We start from the raw sequence: 19,092 nt of genomic DNA, 5'->3' as shown, positions 1-19,092 counted from the left end.
CAGACATGCAACAATGGTTTATCCTCTGGAACTGCTCTGAGGTAGATTTTAGGCATCTTTCCTGGTAGTTTATCTCTATGCTTAGTTCTCCAGCCTTTCCAGAGGTACTCGAATTGTCTCATTCCCATTAATAAATCCCTTTTCTGCTTCAAACAGCCAGAGTAGAGTAATGTTTCCTGTTTGCAACTAAGAGCTCTGCCTGGAGGAGGAAATGACAACCCAGTGAAGTACTCTTGCCTGGAAACTTCCATGGACAGAGTAGCCTGGCAGGCTACAGTCCATGGGGTCACACAGAGTCCGACGCCACTGTGTACAAGAGCCCTGATACAGAAGTAAACATTTCAATGAAGTAAGTTCTTCTCAGTTTTTCCCACTCAGTAGAGCAGAACAGGGAGAGGAGAGAGGGGAGAGACTAGGACGGACGTGTACGATCTGTGATGTGAGCTAGTAGTTGGCCAAATGTCTGTAGGTCACCTGCACCATAGTCATGAAGAACATGCTTGTCCAAATGTAGATCCCCCAGACCCACTAAACCCAAATCACTGCAGAAACCTGTGAAACTATGTTTCTAAAAAGAAGTCCCAGGGATTAATACAGAGAGGAAAGTTCAGGAGCCACTGCCATAAAATGAAATCCTTAAGGGTCGCAACTATTCCTTGTTACATTTGTGCCTGACAATCCCATCCATTAACTATTAGAAGAGTGTTGTTACAAAGCAGAAAATAATTAAACATCGGACAAGGCACTTGATACCTCTGGGCTTTCATTTTCTTGAGGCTTAAAGGTTTCTTGAACTTGTGACATAAGGCTGAATAGAAATTTTTACAAGATAAATGGCCCATGTTCATTATTTCATAATCTGAAGAATTAATGAAATTACAGTAGTAATGACAAGGGCCTGTGTAGATAAAATTACATATTGATACTTAACATGGGGTGATTTAAATTTAAATAGATAAGATGAATGTGAGTAGTGATGAAATCTTAAGATTCATTTCAATAGAAATCAAAATAAAGTATCTGTAGGCTCTCACCCTAAGAAAAACAGGAATTTATTTTATAAAATATGGAGCATCTTTGCCATAATGTTTCTATCAACTCCACTTCTAGGGATTTAAACCTGTAAGTGAAAATGTTAGTCACTCAGTCATGCCCGACTCTTTGCAACCCCACAGTTTGTATGTAGCCTGTCAGCCTTCCTTGTCCATGGGATTTTTCCATGCAAGAACACTGGAGTGGGTTGCCATTTCCTTCCCCAGGGGATCTTCCCAGCCCAGGGATTGAACCTGGGTCTTCCATATTGCAGGCAGTCTCTACCATCTGAGTCAAAGTTCACAATTAATCCTCTAACAAAATTTCCAAATATTATAATAACATCTTATAATAGCAACACCTGTCTTAACATTAAACTTACAAAATACTAATGCTCCAGTTCCTACCTATCTCAAACCATCTGCATTCTCTCGTTCATGTCTTTAAAAATATTATCCTATTTTGAGGCTTGGAAATAGAATTTCACAGCAGACAAATATTCCGTTGTCCCCTTTATCCCCTATATTTCCTGGTCTCCTTGCAATTAGATGAAGTCATGCAACTATTTCTTTCCAGTGAAGTGGTAGTAACATTGACATGTGCTGCTTCCAGCTCAAGGCAATGAAAACTCACAGGAGACTCTACAACACTCTCCTTCCCTAGAATGGAGACTAAGAAACTAGGCAGGCTGAAGGTTTTAGATGGGCACCCAGAAGTGCTGAAGCCCAGGTCACCAAGCAATATAGTGGGACTCAGACCCCCTAACAGCCCTGCAGGAGCATGAAATGCGAAAGAGAAGTGAACTACTGCATCCAACCCCAGAGCATTAAAATTATTTAAGCATCATAACTAAATTAATATATGTATCTTCTAATATAAACATTTTTCCCATTCTATAACTTATGAGCACATAGGTGAGTTGTAAGGAGTAGAGTGAAGAACAGGAAAGAGGAGAATTGAGGTCAGTTGTACTCCTCTCCTAACGGAGTCTGGCAGCCCATACCCATGTCTCCCACATTGCAAGGAAAGGCAAGAACCAGCCCATACACAGGTGTATAGTACACAGGTGTGTACTATCTGCTCGAGAACCATGTAGAGTTTTCTGAATATCAGTAAATCAAACTATCCAGGAACTAACTAAAAAATTATCCCCTTTAAAGTATGTTAAAAGAGGAAATTTAGACAATGGCTGATATTTCTTATCTGCAACAACAAATTTACTTTTTATGAGTGGGAAGCACTAGCCATGTATGATACGTAAGAAAATGCCCCTAAAAATTCTGGAGCATTCACAGAAGTATTCTTTTGGTTTTAAAGTTTTGATTTTTTGGAACAAAACTAAAACTGCAAGCATTTTGGGCAGGAGGGTTCTAAGTTAATCTATGCCTATGGAGAATTTGAGTGTGTCACTTAAAATCACCCTTTAATGAAGAAGACACATAAAGTCTAAATTCATGTGTGTGCTCAGTCACTCAGTCATGTCTGACTCTTTGTGACCCCATGGACTATATAGTCCGTGGAGTTCTCCAGGCCAGAATACTGGAGTGGGTAGCCTTTTGCTTCTCCAGGGGATCTTCCCAACCCAGGGATTGAACCCAGGTCTCCTGCATTGCAGGTGGATTCTTTACCAGCTGAGCCACAAGGGAAGCCCTATATACATAAGAGAGGGCAGAGGTGATGCTCACCCACTTGTCTTGCTATACACTGAGTGATGGAATCTATTCCCCATGAAAGCAAGCATGTAATATATCTCTTCTGAACTAAGTGACCATGGTCCTCTTGACCTTCTTCCTCTGTCTAGGGATGAAAATTTCTCCTGCCAGATACTTCAGTGAAGTTACAAAAGTGCCCATACCAGAATCCCCTTCCAATGGAGAATGAAATTAGGTTAAGACCTGCAGAGTGAAAAACAAATTGAATTGAACTGAATGGCTATCTGATCCATACTCAGCCTCATCTCCAAGCAGAAGCTTGAGTTTCAAGGCAGAACTGGCATCAATGAGAACTGTGCTCTTGGTCGTGTGGCAGAGCTCACAGCTCACTGTGCCACTACCCAAAAATGAACCCCTGAGTCAACTTATTTTTTGAAACCATCTTGGTATCTAGCATTTTTTTAAAAATAGATTGACTATGTGTAAACAGTTCTATCTCTTTAGAGGATTTTCTAATGTGCAGTTGCAAGATTAGAATAATAAACCTTCGGTGAATAAAAAGTCTAAAGAAAAGCTTTCACAGTGACATTTGCAAAGCATGGGTGTCTGTATTATCTGTCAAGTCTAAAATCACTTTACAGAAACAAGTTAGGAAATATTAGGCAAATTAGACAAACTAGGACACCTTTTTTAGAATGAAACACAATCTAGATGTCAGACTGTCAAATTATGGTATCCGTCTCTGCCTCAGAACGGAATGGGCATCAACTCATAAACCATAGCCTGGTTGACAGATGTGTTGGTTTCTAAGGATCTTTTTTCCACAGAAATATAAACCCATGCTTTGATTTAACAGTATCTTTGGTGGTACATACATATTCACAGTCAATCTAGCCTCCAAAGAGGAAGCCTATTTTATTGTGATAGTATGCATCCTGGGCATTTTCTAATCCAATTTGCATACCTCCTTACTTCACAAGTACAGGCAGCATGGAAATACACATGGACCTTGGCCTCAGTTCAATCTGGATTTGATCCCAATTGTGTTACTTTCTAGCTGTGAAATCATAAAGAATGCATTTAATCCCTCTGAGCATCTGCTCATCTACAAAATGTTTACTTCAAGGAGTTATTTGTAGAACGAAATTGATCTATAAGGTTTCTAGTAAATGACATATTTGATAACTTACGGTGAACAATATCAAATTCATGATCTCTGAAGAAGATTTAGCTTCAGGACCAGGGAACAGGCTTAATCACGCATGAGCTTTTGTGTAGCAGAGTTTTATTGAAGTATAGAAAGAGACAGAGAAAGCTTCTGACCTAGACATCAGAAGGGGGATGAAGAGTGCCCCACCCTCTAGTCTTAGCAAGGGAGCTATATACTTTTTCAATTGATTATTACAGTTCAGTTCAGTTTCTCAGTCATGTCCAACTCTTTGTGACCCCATGGACTGCAGCACACCAGCCCTCCCTGTCCATCACCAACTCCAGAGTTTACTCAAACTCATGTTCATTGAGTTGGTGATGCCATCCAACCATCTCATCCTCTGTCATCCCCTTCTCCTCCTGCCTTCAATCTTTCCCACCGTTAGGGTCTGTCCAAATGAATCAGCTCTTCGCATCAGGTGGCCAAAGTATTGGAGTTTCAGGTTCAACATCAGTCCTTCCAATGAATATTCAGGACTGATTTCCCTTAGGACTGACTGGTTGGATCTCCTTGCAGTCCAAGGGAATCTCAAGAGTCTTCTCCAACACCACAGTTCAAAAGCATCAATTCTTCGGCGCTCAATTTTCTTTATAGTCCAACTCACATATATACATGACTACTGGAAAAACCACAGCTTTGACTAGATGGACCTTTGTTGGCAACGTAATGTCTCTGCTTTTTTTGTCTCAAGGTTGTAAAAGTCTTGCCAGACCCACTCCCACAACATACATTTTTAAGATGAAAGGATTAGTCAGAAGTTTCCTGTTAAGAAGGAGAAACATGTCCTCAAGCAAGATACACTGTTACACTGACTAAGACAAAGCAATGTAGAAAAAAAGCTTGTCCTTTTCTCCTCCTTGAGAACGCCATACCCCTGTCTGCTCCTCAAGAGCCCCAGACCCCTTTCTCCTCCTCAGGGACCCCAGACTTCTTATCAACCTACCTAAGAATTCACTCTCTCATATTCTATTAATTATATATTCACAAATAGGTCTTATATATCTTATCTACAAGCTTAAAAACTGTGAAAGCACAAGAAATTTTCCTGGCCCAAGGCTTTCCTTAAGAAATCCTCTTCTTCCAACCATCTTTCAAGATCACAAGAACCAATTGTCTAACCTGAGGACTCAGGCCTATTTTATTCAAGGAAAAGGTTTAGGGATATAAAATCTGTCCTGAGTTGACAAGTACAGGGTACTCAGTAAGTACTCAAGACAGAAGTTCAGAAGTGACTGTACATTCCATAACCTTAAAAAAAAGTCAAGAAAACCATGCCCATCTGAAGTCTTTACAGATCTCAGTAATTGATAACCTCTTGAAAACTGAAACTCCGTTAATCTTAAAAATGGTACAAATATGTTAATGACAAAGTCCAGCTTTTCCTTCCATATATTAAAAGAAAGCAAGTAAACTATCCTGACTTTCAAACATTAAAATGGAAAATGGTTAATTTCATATTTTAGTAAATTCACTTTATCTAAGCAATTTTCTAATTTCACCATTAACTTGTTGCCTTTGTTATTTACTAATACTTTCTAATTTTACGCTGATTCTCTTACAATATTTTCTCAGTTTCCAAAAATTTCAGAAGCATTTTAGCTAAGAAAAAAATTCAGTGTCTTATCTATATTGAGTTCTGTACTGCTTTCCAAAAATTATGCTATATGCAAAGAACACTGCTGGTGAACTATTAAACAATTAGAAGATAAATGCCGAGTGGACGTTAAATTCATTTCAGTCAGTCACCATCCTAGTGTTTTATCTGTAAAGTTGTCACGAGATATTTAATCACAACTGTGTAAGAATCATATAGAATTGGAATTTTAAAAATGATTTTGTCTCATGTTAGACCCATTCTTATCTAATAGGGGAGTTTTTCTCACAAAGCACTTAAGAATTAATAAATTATATTACCATGAATTCATTCTGATGATATGACTATAATAAGCATCAGATTTAACAATCATGAAAACAAAAACAAATTTGGCAATTTATGCTATTATAGAAAAAGGATTTACAGGCATGAAACATGCTTAATTGTGTTCATTTCCTCTTTTCTCTATAAAATATATCTTTAATGGGAAAAGATATAATCCTCATCTTTCATGAAGTTGTACAATTTCCTTAATTGGTAGAATCTAAGAAATGATAAAAACTAATTTAGGCTTTCATAAAAATGTTGTGTGTGAACAAAGTGTTCTTCAGAACTCCAGTAGTAAGGAATTTCAATAGTAATAAGAGGAACGCATTGGATTGTTTAAATTGAATAGAATTTAGTGAAGATACCCTCTAAATAAAATCAAACAGAATAAATATGTTAATGCATTGCCCCAGTACCTTCTTCAGTGATACTCTTACCAATAAACGCTTTCCTTCATGCCACCTTCAAAGTATTCAGCTCAAACCTGCAAAGCCAGACACATGGGCATAATGCCCATCTTCTCTATATATCCCATCTTTTCTAGATATACATTTGTTTCACTACAGATTACATCAAGACCAAAGATCCCCACTAAAAGGTGAATCTTTTTTTTTTTTGACACCTTGAAGCATAACAGAGTTGTTATAGATTCTAAACTCATTAACACCATATATTTAGTCTCTGATTAAATTCCTAATTGATTTTCTTGATGTCATTTTCATCTTAGAAATTTAGGGAACATTCTATATTTCAAATTCCAATAGTGACAGACTTCAGAATTTAAAAAGCTTGCTCTTTACAATAAGATTTAATATTTTAAAGAAAAATACATATGCCCATAAAATTTTGGATGATTACACTCCAATTTTAATAACTATTATTTTTTTTTAGTAACTATTATTTATTTGAAAAGGGAATGTAAAGTAATAACCCTCCAATTAAAATAAATAAATAAAAATTTTTAAAAAAGAAAAGGAAATGTTACTTTACATTTTCTTAGTTTTGTTTTTGTTTACTACTTTTACTAAAAATGAACCTAAATTAATAACTATTTTTAAACCTTTCAGAAAAAAATGTTTGCTGTTCATATTATAAAATATAAAAAAAAGATTTCTTCTCACCATCACTGTTACCACCAAAGGATAAAAACAAGGTATTAATTCGCTGAATAAAGTATTTGGGGTTCTCTCTTTATTAATGAGAAAAAAAAAAAAGTAAAGCAGTTTTTATGAAACTAATATAAGATTTCCCCTTATCCAGACTGTTGAAAAGTCAGAGGGTCAGACACAGTTATAACTAGAAACAGACTGATGTGGTATCTAAGTTGGAGAGCTCAGGCAGCCAAAATTCATAATATAGCAGCTTTCAAATATTGATAAGTGTCTGTAGAAAGAGCAATAACATGAGAAATGATGGACTTTGGAGGAAGGCTTTTGAAGAGAAGTGAGATTTATCATAGAAAATTGAATGAAGCTTAATAGAATAGCCAAACTTTCAATGAGCAATTGAGAAAGGATAAGTGAAATAGAAAAATTAGAATCATCTCCTATAAAACTGAAAATACAAAGAATATGCACTCTGACTTGTATAATGTGGTGAACACATAAATATTGAATTGTGCTACTTATTAATAATACATTGAAAACGTCTTAAGATCCATAAAAGAAACTTGTACAGAAGAAAATGCAACTTATCTAGAGACATTGGAGTATTCTCTAAAGAAATCAAAAGGTAGAATCATGACCAAAAGAAAAAAACAGCCTTTCATATATTGTGTATACTGTGCATGAAAATACATGCATCACTTCTTCCCCTCAGTTTACATATTTTTTCATAAGTTGGTCCTAAGTTTACATGTTACACTCTTCCTGGGTATTTAGAGATTTTTTTTTTTTTAACATGCATGAGAAAACAAACAAAACCACAAAAGCAATATAAGTAAGGCATTTCTAACTTAGATATAACTCATAAAATGAGTCCTTCCATCTTCATTTAATCTATCAATGACCACCAAAGAGTCTGGAATCTAAACTCTATGGGTTTCAATGAAGGTAGGAAGAACTTTAAAGCTTGTATTAAATTTCAATGAATAAGTAAAATGTGGAAGAATACCAGTGATCTAGAAATCTCAACTAACATTCTAGTATAATGTTCCAAAAACATACAAACAAGAAAAAAAATTTTAGAAACATAAAATGGTCATGTAATACATGGCTCTATTTCCTCAAGGAAAATAGAAACAAAGATTATGAGTCAAGTCCAACTTGTAAAAAAAATCTAAAAAAATGACTATATTCAACTTACCTGAGACCCACTTCCCCCCACACACGACCATTTTCCCCACCCTAAATCTTCGCTCCTCACAAGGTCTTAAATGGCAACACCACCACAATGAGTCATAGTATCTTCTCCACAAGGCAAATTTTTTGTATTTTCATTTTGACTAGGAATTGGACGAGAATTAACTTCTAGGAAGTTCCTGGCACTGTGCTCAATGCTTCATGTGTATTGTCTCATTTAGTTTATTGATCTAAACTTCCACTAAATGGATATGCATTTGAGTTATCAAATACCTTCTTTTTATTTTTTTTAATGTAATATCAAGCTCATTTATTTTTTTTCCATTTATTTTTATTAGTTGGAGGCTAATTACTTTACAATATTGTAGTGGTTTTTGAAATACATTGATATGAATCAGCCATGGATTTACATGTGTTCCACATCCCAATCCCCCTTCCCACCTCCCTCTCCACCCGATCCCTCTGAGTTTTCCCAGTGCACCAGGCCCGAGCACTTGTCTCATGCATCCAACCTGGGCTGGTGATCTGTTTCACCCTAGATAATATACATGTTTCAATGCTGTTCTCTCGAAACATCCCACCCTCGCTCCCACAGAGTCCAAAAGTCTGTTCTGTACATCTGTGTCTCTTTTTCTATTTTTGCATATAGGGTTATTGTTACCATCTTTCTAAATTCCATATATATGTGTTAGTATACTGTAATGGTCTTTATCTTTCTGGCTTACTTCACTCTGTATAATGGGCTCCAGTTTCATCCATCTCATTAGAACTGATTCAAATGAATTCTTTTTAATGGCTGAGTAATATTCCATGGTGTATATGTACCACAGCTTCCTTATCCATTCGTCTGCTGATGGGCATCTAGGTTGCTCCCATGTCCTGGCTATTATAAACAGTGCTGCAATGAACATTGGGGTGCACGCAAACACCTTCTTTTTAAAATGCAAACACTTCTAAAAGAGTTGAGCCTCTACTGTCCACTCAAACTGTCTAGCAAATGTAAGGTAAGTTGTGTGAAAGGAGGAGGGAGGGGAATAGAACACAAGGAAGCTAACTTTGGACCACCATTTATTGCTCTTGGCAGGGCAAAGAAGCATCCCTCAACAGAATACCTCAGTGGAAACCATGAAGCAACATTGCATACTAAGTTCAGGGCACCTGGACTGAGCAATATGAGGGAATGGAAGAGAAGCACAGAAGGAAGGTAGGAGGATATTTGAAAGAACCTCCATTTCAGGATTTTTCAAGGGATCTGTGCAGGAAACATGAGCTCATTTTTCTCTTTTTCCTCTTCTTGTTTATTCCAAATTTTCAAATGTACACTATCTACTCAGTAGATATTAAATGGATAATTTAAGCTTGACTGGGATTTGATTTGCTATCTTAATTCAAACACACCTATGCTTATTTCCAACTATATATATAGCTATTACCTAAACAGTGAGAGTATTATTCACCTTTTTGTGACTCTATCAATAAACTGTATAGATAATTTCTTATTCCCATACCTAACAGTTAGTGTCCTGAGAATTTCTGTGGTAGAAAATTGGCAGTTAAAAATCCAAAAGAGAGCAGATATATGTCAGTGTATGGCTAATTCATTTTGTTATACAGGAGAAACTAAAACTAACAAAACATTGTAAAGCAAGTATACTCCAATAGAAGTTAATTTTTTTTAAATGAAAGATATTTGGGGGGGTCCAGAAGTGAGAAGCAAGATAACAAAAGAAATTATGAAAACATTCATATGTGTTTTTTTAGTCTCTAAAATAAAACAATACCACCATCCAACTGAACAACTTTGTATACCTTTTAAAACAGAAATGATGGGGAATTCACAATAAACTTCCATTTGTCATTCTTTGAATTTCCCAAAGTTATCAGGATTTGTTTTTGTCACATTATAATTACATGCTTGCAATTAATTTACTTTTCATTCAGTTAATTCAGTTTTCATTCCAATCCCAAAGAAAGGCAATGCCAAAGAATGTCCAAACTACTGCACAATTGCACTCATTTCACATGCTAGCAAAGTAGTGCTCAAAATTCTCCAAGCCAGGCTTCAACAGTACATGAACTGAGAATTTCCAGATGTTCAAGCTGGATTTAGAAAAGGCAGAGGAACCAGAGATCATATTGCCAACATCTGCTGGATCATAGAAAAAGCAAGAGAATTCCAGAAAAACATCAGCTTCACTGTCTATGCTTAAGCCTTTGACTGTGTGGATCACAACAAACTGTGAAAAATTCTTCAAGTGATGATAATACCAGACCACCTTACCTGCCTCCTGAGAAACCTGTATGCAGGTCAAGAAGTAACAGTTAGAACCAGACATGGAACAACAGACTGGTTCAAAATTGGGAAAGGAGTTCATCAAGGCCCTTGCTCCTGGGAAGAAAAGCTATGACAAAATTAGACAGCATATTAAAAAGAAGAGACATTACTTTGCCAACAAAGGTCCATATAGTCAAACTTATGGTTTTCCCGGTAGTCTGTATGGACATGAGAGTTGGACCATAAAGAAAACTGAGCACTGACGAATTGAAGCTTTTGAACTGTGCTGTTGGAGAAGACTCTTGAGATTCCCTTGAACTGCAAGGAGATCAAACCAGTCGATCCTAAAGGAAATCAGTCCTGAATATTCATTGGAAGGACTGACGCTGAAGCTGAAGCTGCAATACTTTGGCCACCTGATGCGAAGAGCTGACTCATTTGGACAGACCCTGAAGCTGGGAAAGATCGAAGGCAGGAGGAGAAGGAGATGACAGGACAAAATGATTGGATGGCATAACTAACGCAATGGACATGAGTTTGAGCAAGCTCCAGGATTTGGTGAAGGACAGGGAGGCCTGGTGTGCTACAGTCCATGGGGTTGCAAAGAGTCACACAAGACTGAGTGACTGAATGACTGTTGACAACAACAACAAATATAATATCCCTTTCTTTCTCCTGTTTCTCAATTCAAAGTTCAGTGCTTTTTGGATTTGGTTTAAAAGAAGCTGTGTTAAAGTAGTTGACCCTTCCTGTCACTAGTTCTCAGTGGACGTACTTCAAGAACACAGCTGGGGCCTCCCTTCTAGCAGCTGCAGGATCACACGTCTAAGGCTTGGCTCTCTGTTCCTTTTGCATCTTTATCTCTTCTAAGACTTCATTACAAAAACCTTACATCTGCTCTGTCAGACACTTACTACCTTGTTCTCTTCCAAACTTCAATATCCCCTTTAATTTCTATCATCACTGGTGCATATAAAACTGAGCATCTTATAACACTCAAAAAGATATTTAGAAATAAAGCCATACTTCTTAAAATATCAGTGATAGGAAACTGAGATTGGGAGAAGTGGGCATTTGGGGAGAAGGTGTGTATTTGGGGAGCTGTCTCTGTTGTGAGGCTGAAGATGGGTCTCAAGAGAAAAGTTCCCAAGGCATTCCCCTAGAAAGTGATCTCAGTGCCCCAGAGGCTCAGCACCCAGTGTAAGATTCTAAAAAATAGCAGAAGGTGGACACCAGGCAAAACTAACAAAAGTGTTATCTTCTCCATAAGATCATATTATTTTAATATCTTCTATATAAAGGGAAACAGGATTCTGGTTTTTTGCTATTCAAAATGAGCATATACTGATTAATACACATACTAGAGAAATCTGTAATAAAAATACTATACCCACAAAATGAGATTTAACTTTAATAAATTTATGTGTATATATATATACACACACACACACATGGAAATATATATATATACAAATGTATAGACACACAAAATGTATTTTACCTTACTCACTATCATCTTATCTTACTTTATTCATTGCAGTTACTTCCTAATATAGTGTGTGTGTGTGTGTGGTTTTTCATCATCATTGTTGTTGTAGTTTTAGCTCTACCACTAAAGCATAATCTCCATGAGGATGGAAATTTTGTCTTCTTCTCCACTATGTTTTCAGCACCCAGAACAGCTTAGCCCATACAAGTTGCTCAGTAAATATTTAATGAACCAGTAGCCCAAACCATTATAGCTTCTTACCTAGACTGTTGCAACAGTCTCTTGCTTGCTTTCTGTGTTGCAGAGACAAGGAAAGATATGGAAAGGAAGACGCCACTTCCTAGTTTCCTTGAATGTAAATTTAAACCCTGTGACTGAATTTCAGCCAATCATACATGGCCATTTGCAGTCCACTTCCAGGTCCCTGCTGAACTCCCACTCACTCTCTTCCTCCTTCTACAACAACTCCAGAGGTCATGTGTTAAATTAATATGGTAGCATCACATAATAAAAGGAGACGGAGTCCCTAAAAGACAGTAGGAGTAAAGCCTTATCCCACCAGCTGTACTGACCTGTGAAATGAGGAAGCAATAACTTCATTAGGCTAAGCCACTGAGATATGGGAGCTACTTGTTACAAGCATTATCCTGTCCTGACTAATATGCTTTTTCTTGGTGTTCTACACTCCATTCCTACAGAACAACTAAGATGAACCTCTTCAAAAAGAAATCAAATCACATCATCTCCAAATACATTACCATCACAATTCAAATCCAAATTCCTTCAGGGTCCACAAGACCCTGCAAAATCTCATACCTGTCTACCTTTTCAGTTTTATCTCCTCCTCCTTTTTAATCACTATAATCCAACATTTTCATACTGTTCATGGGGTTCTTAAGGCAAGAATACTGAAGTGGTTTGCTATTCCCTTCTGCAGTGGACCACATTTTGTTAAACAGTTCTGTGAAGACCTACAAGACCTTCTAGAACTAACACCCAAAAAAGATTGTCCTTTTCATTATAGGGGACTGGAATGCAAAAGTAGGAATTCAAGAAACACCTGGATTAACAGGCAAATTTGGCCTTGGAGTATAGAACAAAGCAGGACAAAGGCTAATAGAGTTTTGCCAAGAGAACACACTGATCATAGCAAACACTTTCTTCCAACAACATAAGAGAAGATGCTACACATGGACATCACCAGATGGTCAACACCAAAATCAGACTGATCACACTCTTTGAAGCGAAAGATGGAGGAGCTCTATACAGTCAGCAAAAACAAGACTGGGAGCTGACTGTACCTCAGATCATGAACTCCTTATTGCCAAATTCAGTCATGAATTGAAGAAAGTAGGGAAAACCTCTAGATCATTCAAATATGACCTAAATCAAATCCCTTATGATTATACAGTGGAAGTGTGAAATAGATTTAAGGGACTAGATCTGATAGACAGATTGCCTAATGAACTATGGATGGAGGTTCATGACATTATATAGAGGACAGGGAGCAAGACCATCCCCAAGAAAAAGAAATGCGAAAAAGCAAAATGGCTGTCTGAGGAGGCCTTACAAATAGCTGTGAAAAGACGGGAAGTGAAAGGCAAAAAAGAAAAGGAAAAATATACCAATTTGAATGCAGAGTTCCTAAGGAGAGATAAGAAAGCCTTCCTCGGCAATCAATGAAAAGAAATAGAAGAAAACAATAGAATGGGAAAGACTAGAGATCTCATCAAGAAAATTAGAGATACCAAGGGAACATTTCATGCAAAGATGGGCTCAATAAGGACAGAAATGATATGGACCTAACAGAAGCAGAAGATACCAAGATGAGGTGGTAAGGATACACAGAACTGTACAAAAAAGATCTTCACGACTCTGATACTCACAATCATGTGATAGTCACACTCACCTAGAGCCAGACATCCTGGAATGTGAAGTCAAGTGGACCTTAGGAAGCATCACTACGAACAAAGCTAGTGGAGGTGATGGAATTCCAGTTGAACTATTTCACATCCTGAAAGATGATGCTGTGAAAGTGCTGCACTCAATATGCCAGCAAATTGGGAAAACTCAGCAGTGGCCACAGAACTGGAAAAGGTCAGTTTTCATTCCAATCCCAAAGAAAGGCAATCCCAAAGAATGCTCAAACTACCGCACAATTGCACTCATCTCACATGCTAGTAAAGTAATGCTCAAAATTCTCTAAGCCAGGCTTCAACAATATGTGAACTGTGAACTTCCAGATGTTCAAGCTGGATATAGAAAAGGCAGAGGAACCAAAGATCAAATTGCCAACGTCCGCTGGATCATCAAAAAAGCAAGGGAGTTTCAGAAAATCATCTATTTCTGCTTTATTGACTATGCCAAAACCTTTGACTGTGTGGATCACAATAAACTGTGGAAAATTCTGAAAGAGATGGGAATACCAGACCACCTGACCTGCTTCTTGAGAAACCTATTTGCAGGTCAGGAAGCAACAGTTAGAACTGGACATGGAACAACAGGCTGGTTCCAAATCAGGAAAGGAGTACATCAAGGCTGTATATTTTCACCATGGTCATTTAACTTTTATGCAGAGTACATCGTGAGAAACACTGGGCTGAATGAAGCACAAGCTGGAATCAAGATTGCTGGGAGAAATATCAATAACCTCAGATATGCAGATAACACCACCTTTATGGCAGAAAATGAAGAACTAAAGAGCCTCTTGATGAAAGTGAAAGAGGAGAGTGAAAAAGTTGGTTTAAAGCTCAACATTCAGAAAACAAAGATCATGGCATCTGGTCCCATCACTTCATGGCAAATAGATGGAGAAACAGTGGAAACAGTGGCTGAGTTATTTTTGGGGGGCTCCAAAATCACTGCAGATGGTGACTGCAGCAATGAAATTAAAAGATGCTTACTCCTTGGGAGAAGAGTTATGACCAACCTAGACAGCATATTAAGAAGGAGAGACATTACTTTGCCAACAAAAGTCCATCTAGTCAAAGCTGTGGTTTTTCTAGTAGTCACGTATAGATGTCAGAGTTGGACTATAAAGAAAACTGAGCACCAAAGAATTGATGCTTTTGAACCATGGTGTTGGAGAAGACTCTTGAGAGTCCCTTGGACTGCAAGGAGATCCAACCAGTCCATCCTAAAGGAGATCAGTCCTAGGTGTTCATTGGAAAGACTGATGCTGAAGCTGAAACTCCAATACTTTGGCCACCTGATGCGAAGAGCTGACTCACTTGGACAACCCTGATGGTGGGAAAGATTGAAGGTGGGAGAAGGGGACAACAGAGGATGAGATGGTTGGATGGCATCACTGACTCAATGGGCATGAGTTTGAGTAAACTCCAGGAGTTGGTGATGGACAGGGAGGCCTGGCGTGCTGCAGTCCATGGGGTCGCAAAGAGTCAGACTCGACTGAGCAACTGAACTGAAGTGAATCCAACCTTTATTCTAGTCTTTAAGCATGCCCAGCTGGCCTGTTCCCACTTGAGGATGACTCTGCTGTTTCCTTTACAGGCCTTAGATCAAACATCACCTCCTCAAAAAAGCCTGTTTCCTTCCTTTAACCTATCTTGCCCCCTACTTCCAGCCTACTACCCAAAGCTGTCTATATTATTACCCCATTTTATTTTGCTAACAAGGCTAATCTCCACCTGCAATGATAATATTTATTGGATTACTCACTGATTATTCCTTAACTCAAGGTTGAGCCCCATAACAGCAGAAACCTTGACTGCTTTAGCCCCAACATCTTCCCAATATCTAGAAGAATGCCTGATGCATAATCAATGAATATATTCATCTAAAGTATGACATATATGAAGACTTAGAAAAAAAGAGTAGTAAAATGTTAATAATTGGTTGAGAGCCTCAAAGGAGCCACTTATGTTTTATTTTTATGTTTTATTGCAACTCATCAAAACTTATTTCAATGAGCATAAAATACTTTTTAAATCACATAAAATTTTATTGGAAAAAATAATTTATACCTCTTGCAATCATTTTCTAAAGTAACACTTTCATAAAGTAACTGTGTTCAAAGAAAAAGGGATTTGGGGATTAGGAATACTAGGCACAGCAGGAAAACTGGTTTCCTTGCTAAGCCTCAGTCCTCTCATCTGGAGAATATGGTGCTAATGCAAGCACACTCCCAAGGTTCTTTCCAAATCTAATTCCCCTCCACAGGGCAGATGAAATGAAGACTCTTGCAGCATGATGCATATTTATGCATACATATATCACTGAGCTAGAGATGATATTGTAGAATTCTGTCTAGGTAGCAGCTGTTAAGATTGTTAGCGTGGTGGCTATATGATGAAAACATCAGAATTTCCTACGGGGTCCAAGACTGCCACAGGTTGAGTTATAAGTGAGCGTAGACATGATTTTTATTATCAATGAGACAGAATTGAGGAGTGAACCTCAGTTACCCTAGGATGGACAAGGTAAAGTTCTAGAGACAGATGTATTAACTTTTATAACTTACTGAATTGTTTGTGAAAGTTGACTTTCTAAGTTCTTTGAATTCAAGCCAAGTGAATGACTTGCTATTTCTCTCATTTGAGGTTCCAAAGTATTCTTCCTTGAGATTGTTGGAGACATTTTTTCCACACTACCAAAAGGTTTAGATGTTTTAAAATAAAAATATATATTTCATTTTAATTTCAAAAATATATTAGCTAAGAGATTCACACAGAGTACAAATAAAATTAACTAAAACTCTTGTGCATTTCAAGTTACACAAATGCTTGTGCATATCTACTGGAAGATGCAATGAAGTACTCTCAGATGCTTAAACTTGGTTCAATTAGTAAGCTTGAATTAAGGGAAGGAAATCAAAAGCTATTCTATACTTTGAAGAATAGAAAAATGAAAATACAAGGGTACCAGGAGGCATGAGAGTAAAAGCCTAGTAGAATGAGTTATAACACCAGGCTTATTTGTCTGTGATAAAAGGACCGAAATAGGAATAAAATGAAAAGCAAATTTATAGGCTGTCAAAAGGAAAGAATGAGCAAGGATGGTATTATTGCATAGAACCATTGGGCCTCCATGAAAGTCCAATGACATTTTTAAAATCTGTGTGGAGTGCAGAATTTTTCTTTAATGAGCAGAACTGACTCATGCATGCCAAGATATTCTTCATCACTAGCACTCAACACCAGTAGATGCTAGAAGCACCCCCAATTATAGTGACAAACCTAAACTCTATCAGATCTAATCTTCCTTTTATGTAACAAGTAGTTCATGATGTTCCCATTGTACTCCTAGAACAAAAGTCATAGATCATATATACCTCCTTACACATATGAATTTCAAAAATTCAATACAGTATGAATGGCTGAGGCCTAATGTGAAGGCAAGACAAAAGGAAACTATAATAAAATATCATATTTATATATGTGAATGCTCAAGCGTGGCTATGTTGGGAGCCATCATGACATAATCTGATATTTTTCTCCTGCCAGTGATGAGTAAGTTTGAACCTAAAAGATCTCTTGTAGGGAAAGTACAGAAAACCAAAGAGCAAAGATAAGGACAAACACTGAGATAACAACCTGAATTAGGTAAATAATAACAGAGTAAACTTATTTATAGAAACAAAACAATCAGAAAACAAATAACAAGATGAATTATAGATTATCAAAGCAAAAAAATGAGGTAGTATGGTATTCTTGTAGACAAACCACAGTCTTCTAACAGGGCAGCATTATGAAGTCATATAAACTCAAGGAGTTAATTCTTAGATGTGTGGAACCATCTCACACACTGCAATACATCTGTCATCCTTGGACCCAGACACCAAACACTAGTAGCAATCCCCATTATTGTGACAACTTAAAACACTCCCACAGATTTCCAAACAGCCATGGTGAGAACCACTCACCTGATTAATGCCTATTATTCTCAGATTAAACGTCATTACTTACCTTCTTAAGCCTGGTTTAGATCCTGTCCCTATCCCCACCCCTCAGCTCTTGGGCTCCCTTGACATCCAGTCATTTGTATGAATTGTAATTGGTTTTTCAACGTCTTACTCTCAATTATTATAGAAGCTCTATGAGAAAATGGACTAATTCTGTCCTGCTCACTGTGCCATATCAAATGCCTAGTATTGTATGTGTTTAATAAATTTTCCTGAATTAAATTCATGTTATTTACTGCAACACTACAGTTGAATTCCTTCTTCTTGTTCTTCAAGGCAAATTTAGATTATCCAATTAAATGAATATTTTAAATAATGCCAAAAGAGGGGAAAACATTTTTTAAAAATGAAACTTATTGGCTGGAAAATACTTTGAAATGGAACACCTAGGATAGCTGGTGTCAGTAGGTTTGAGTTTTTATACCATAATTCCATAGACTGGAAGGCTTATTAACAATAGAAATTTGTGTCTCACAGTTCTAGATGGCAAGAAGTCCAAAATCAAGGTACCAGGATATTCAGAGTCTGGTAAGAAACTGCTTCCTGGCTCATAGCATACTGCCATTGCCCTATACCCTCACATGGTGGAAGAGATGAGGGAGTTCTCTGGAGTCTCTTCTATAAGGACACTAATGCCATTCACAAGTGCTCCACCCTTATGACCTAATCACTTCCCAAAGGCCCCAACCTCCAAATACTACTACACTGGGGATTAGGTTCTAACATATGAATTTGAGGGGGAGACGACACAAACATTCAGTTTGTGTTTAATTTGCTACAATACATAACAGTAACCATAAAGGAAGCACAGGGTAATAAAGCTACTAGAATGTTCATAGGATTTTGAAAAGAATTTGTTTCCATTCATTTTACAAAAATAAAATTTCATGAAAACATTATCAAACAAGATCAATGTGGTTTGCTTTAAATTATTTAGAACCAAAAAAGAACAGAGTAGTCTTTCCAAAGTTTAAAAGAATTCTGAAGAAAATAACATGATACTTTAAGAAAAATATTACATAATGCCTTATATCAATTGAAAGTTATCAGTTCAAGCATGCAATTTACACCCTACATCCAGCCACTAGTTACCTGATATGACTGAGGTGCTAGTGACCTGGCTCTGATACATTATTATTTATTAAATCCATATATTACCATTAAATAAAGATCACATTTTATTTATACTTTAGTTTTTGCCCAATATCCCTTTTGCATATTAGGATCCTATTTAGGATACAGCATTGCATTTAGTCATCATGTCTCCTTAACCTCCTCTAGACTGGGACAATT

This window comes from Dama dama, chromosome 11 (assembly GCF_033118175.1).
Source record: "Dama dama isolate Ldn47 chromosome 11, ASM3311817v1, whole genome shotgun sequence".
In the NCBI taxonomy this organism is placed as follows: domain Eukaryota; kingdom Metazoa; phylum Chordata; class Mammalia; order Artiodactyla; family Cervidae; genus Dama; species Dama dama.
The sequence above is the reverse complement of the archived record's forward strand: the minus strand, read 5'-3'. Positions refer to the sequence as shown.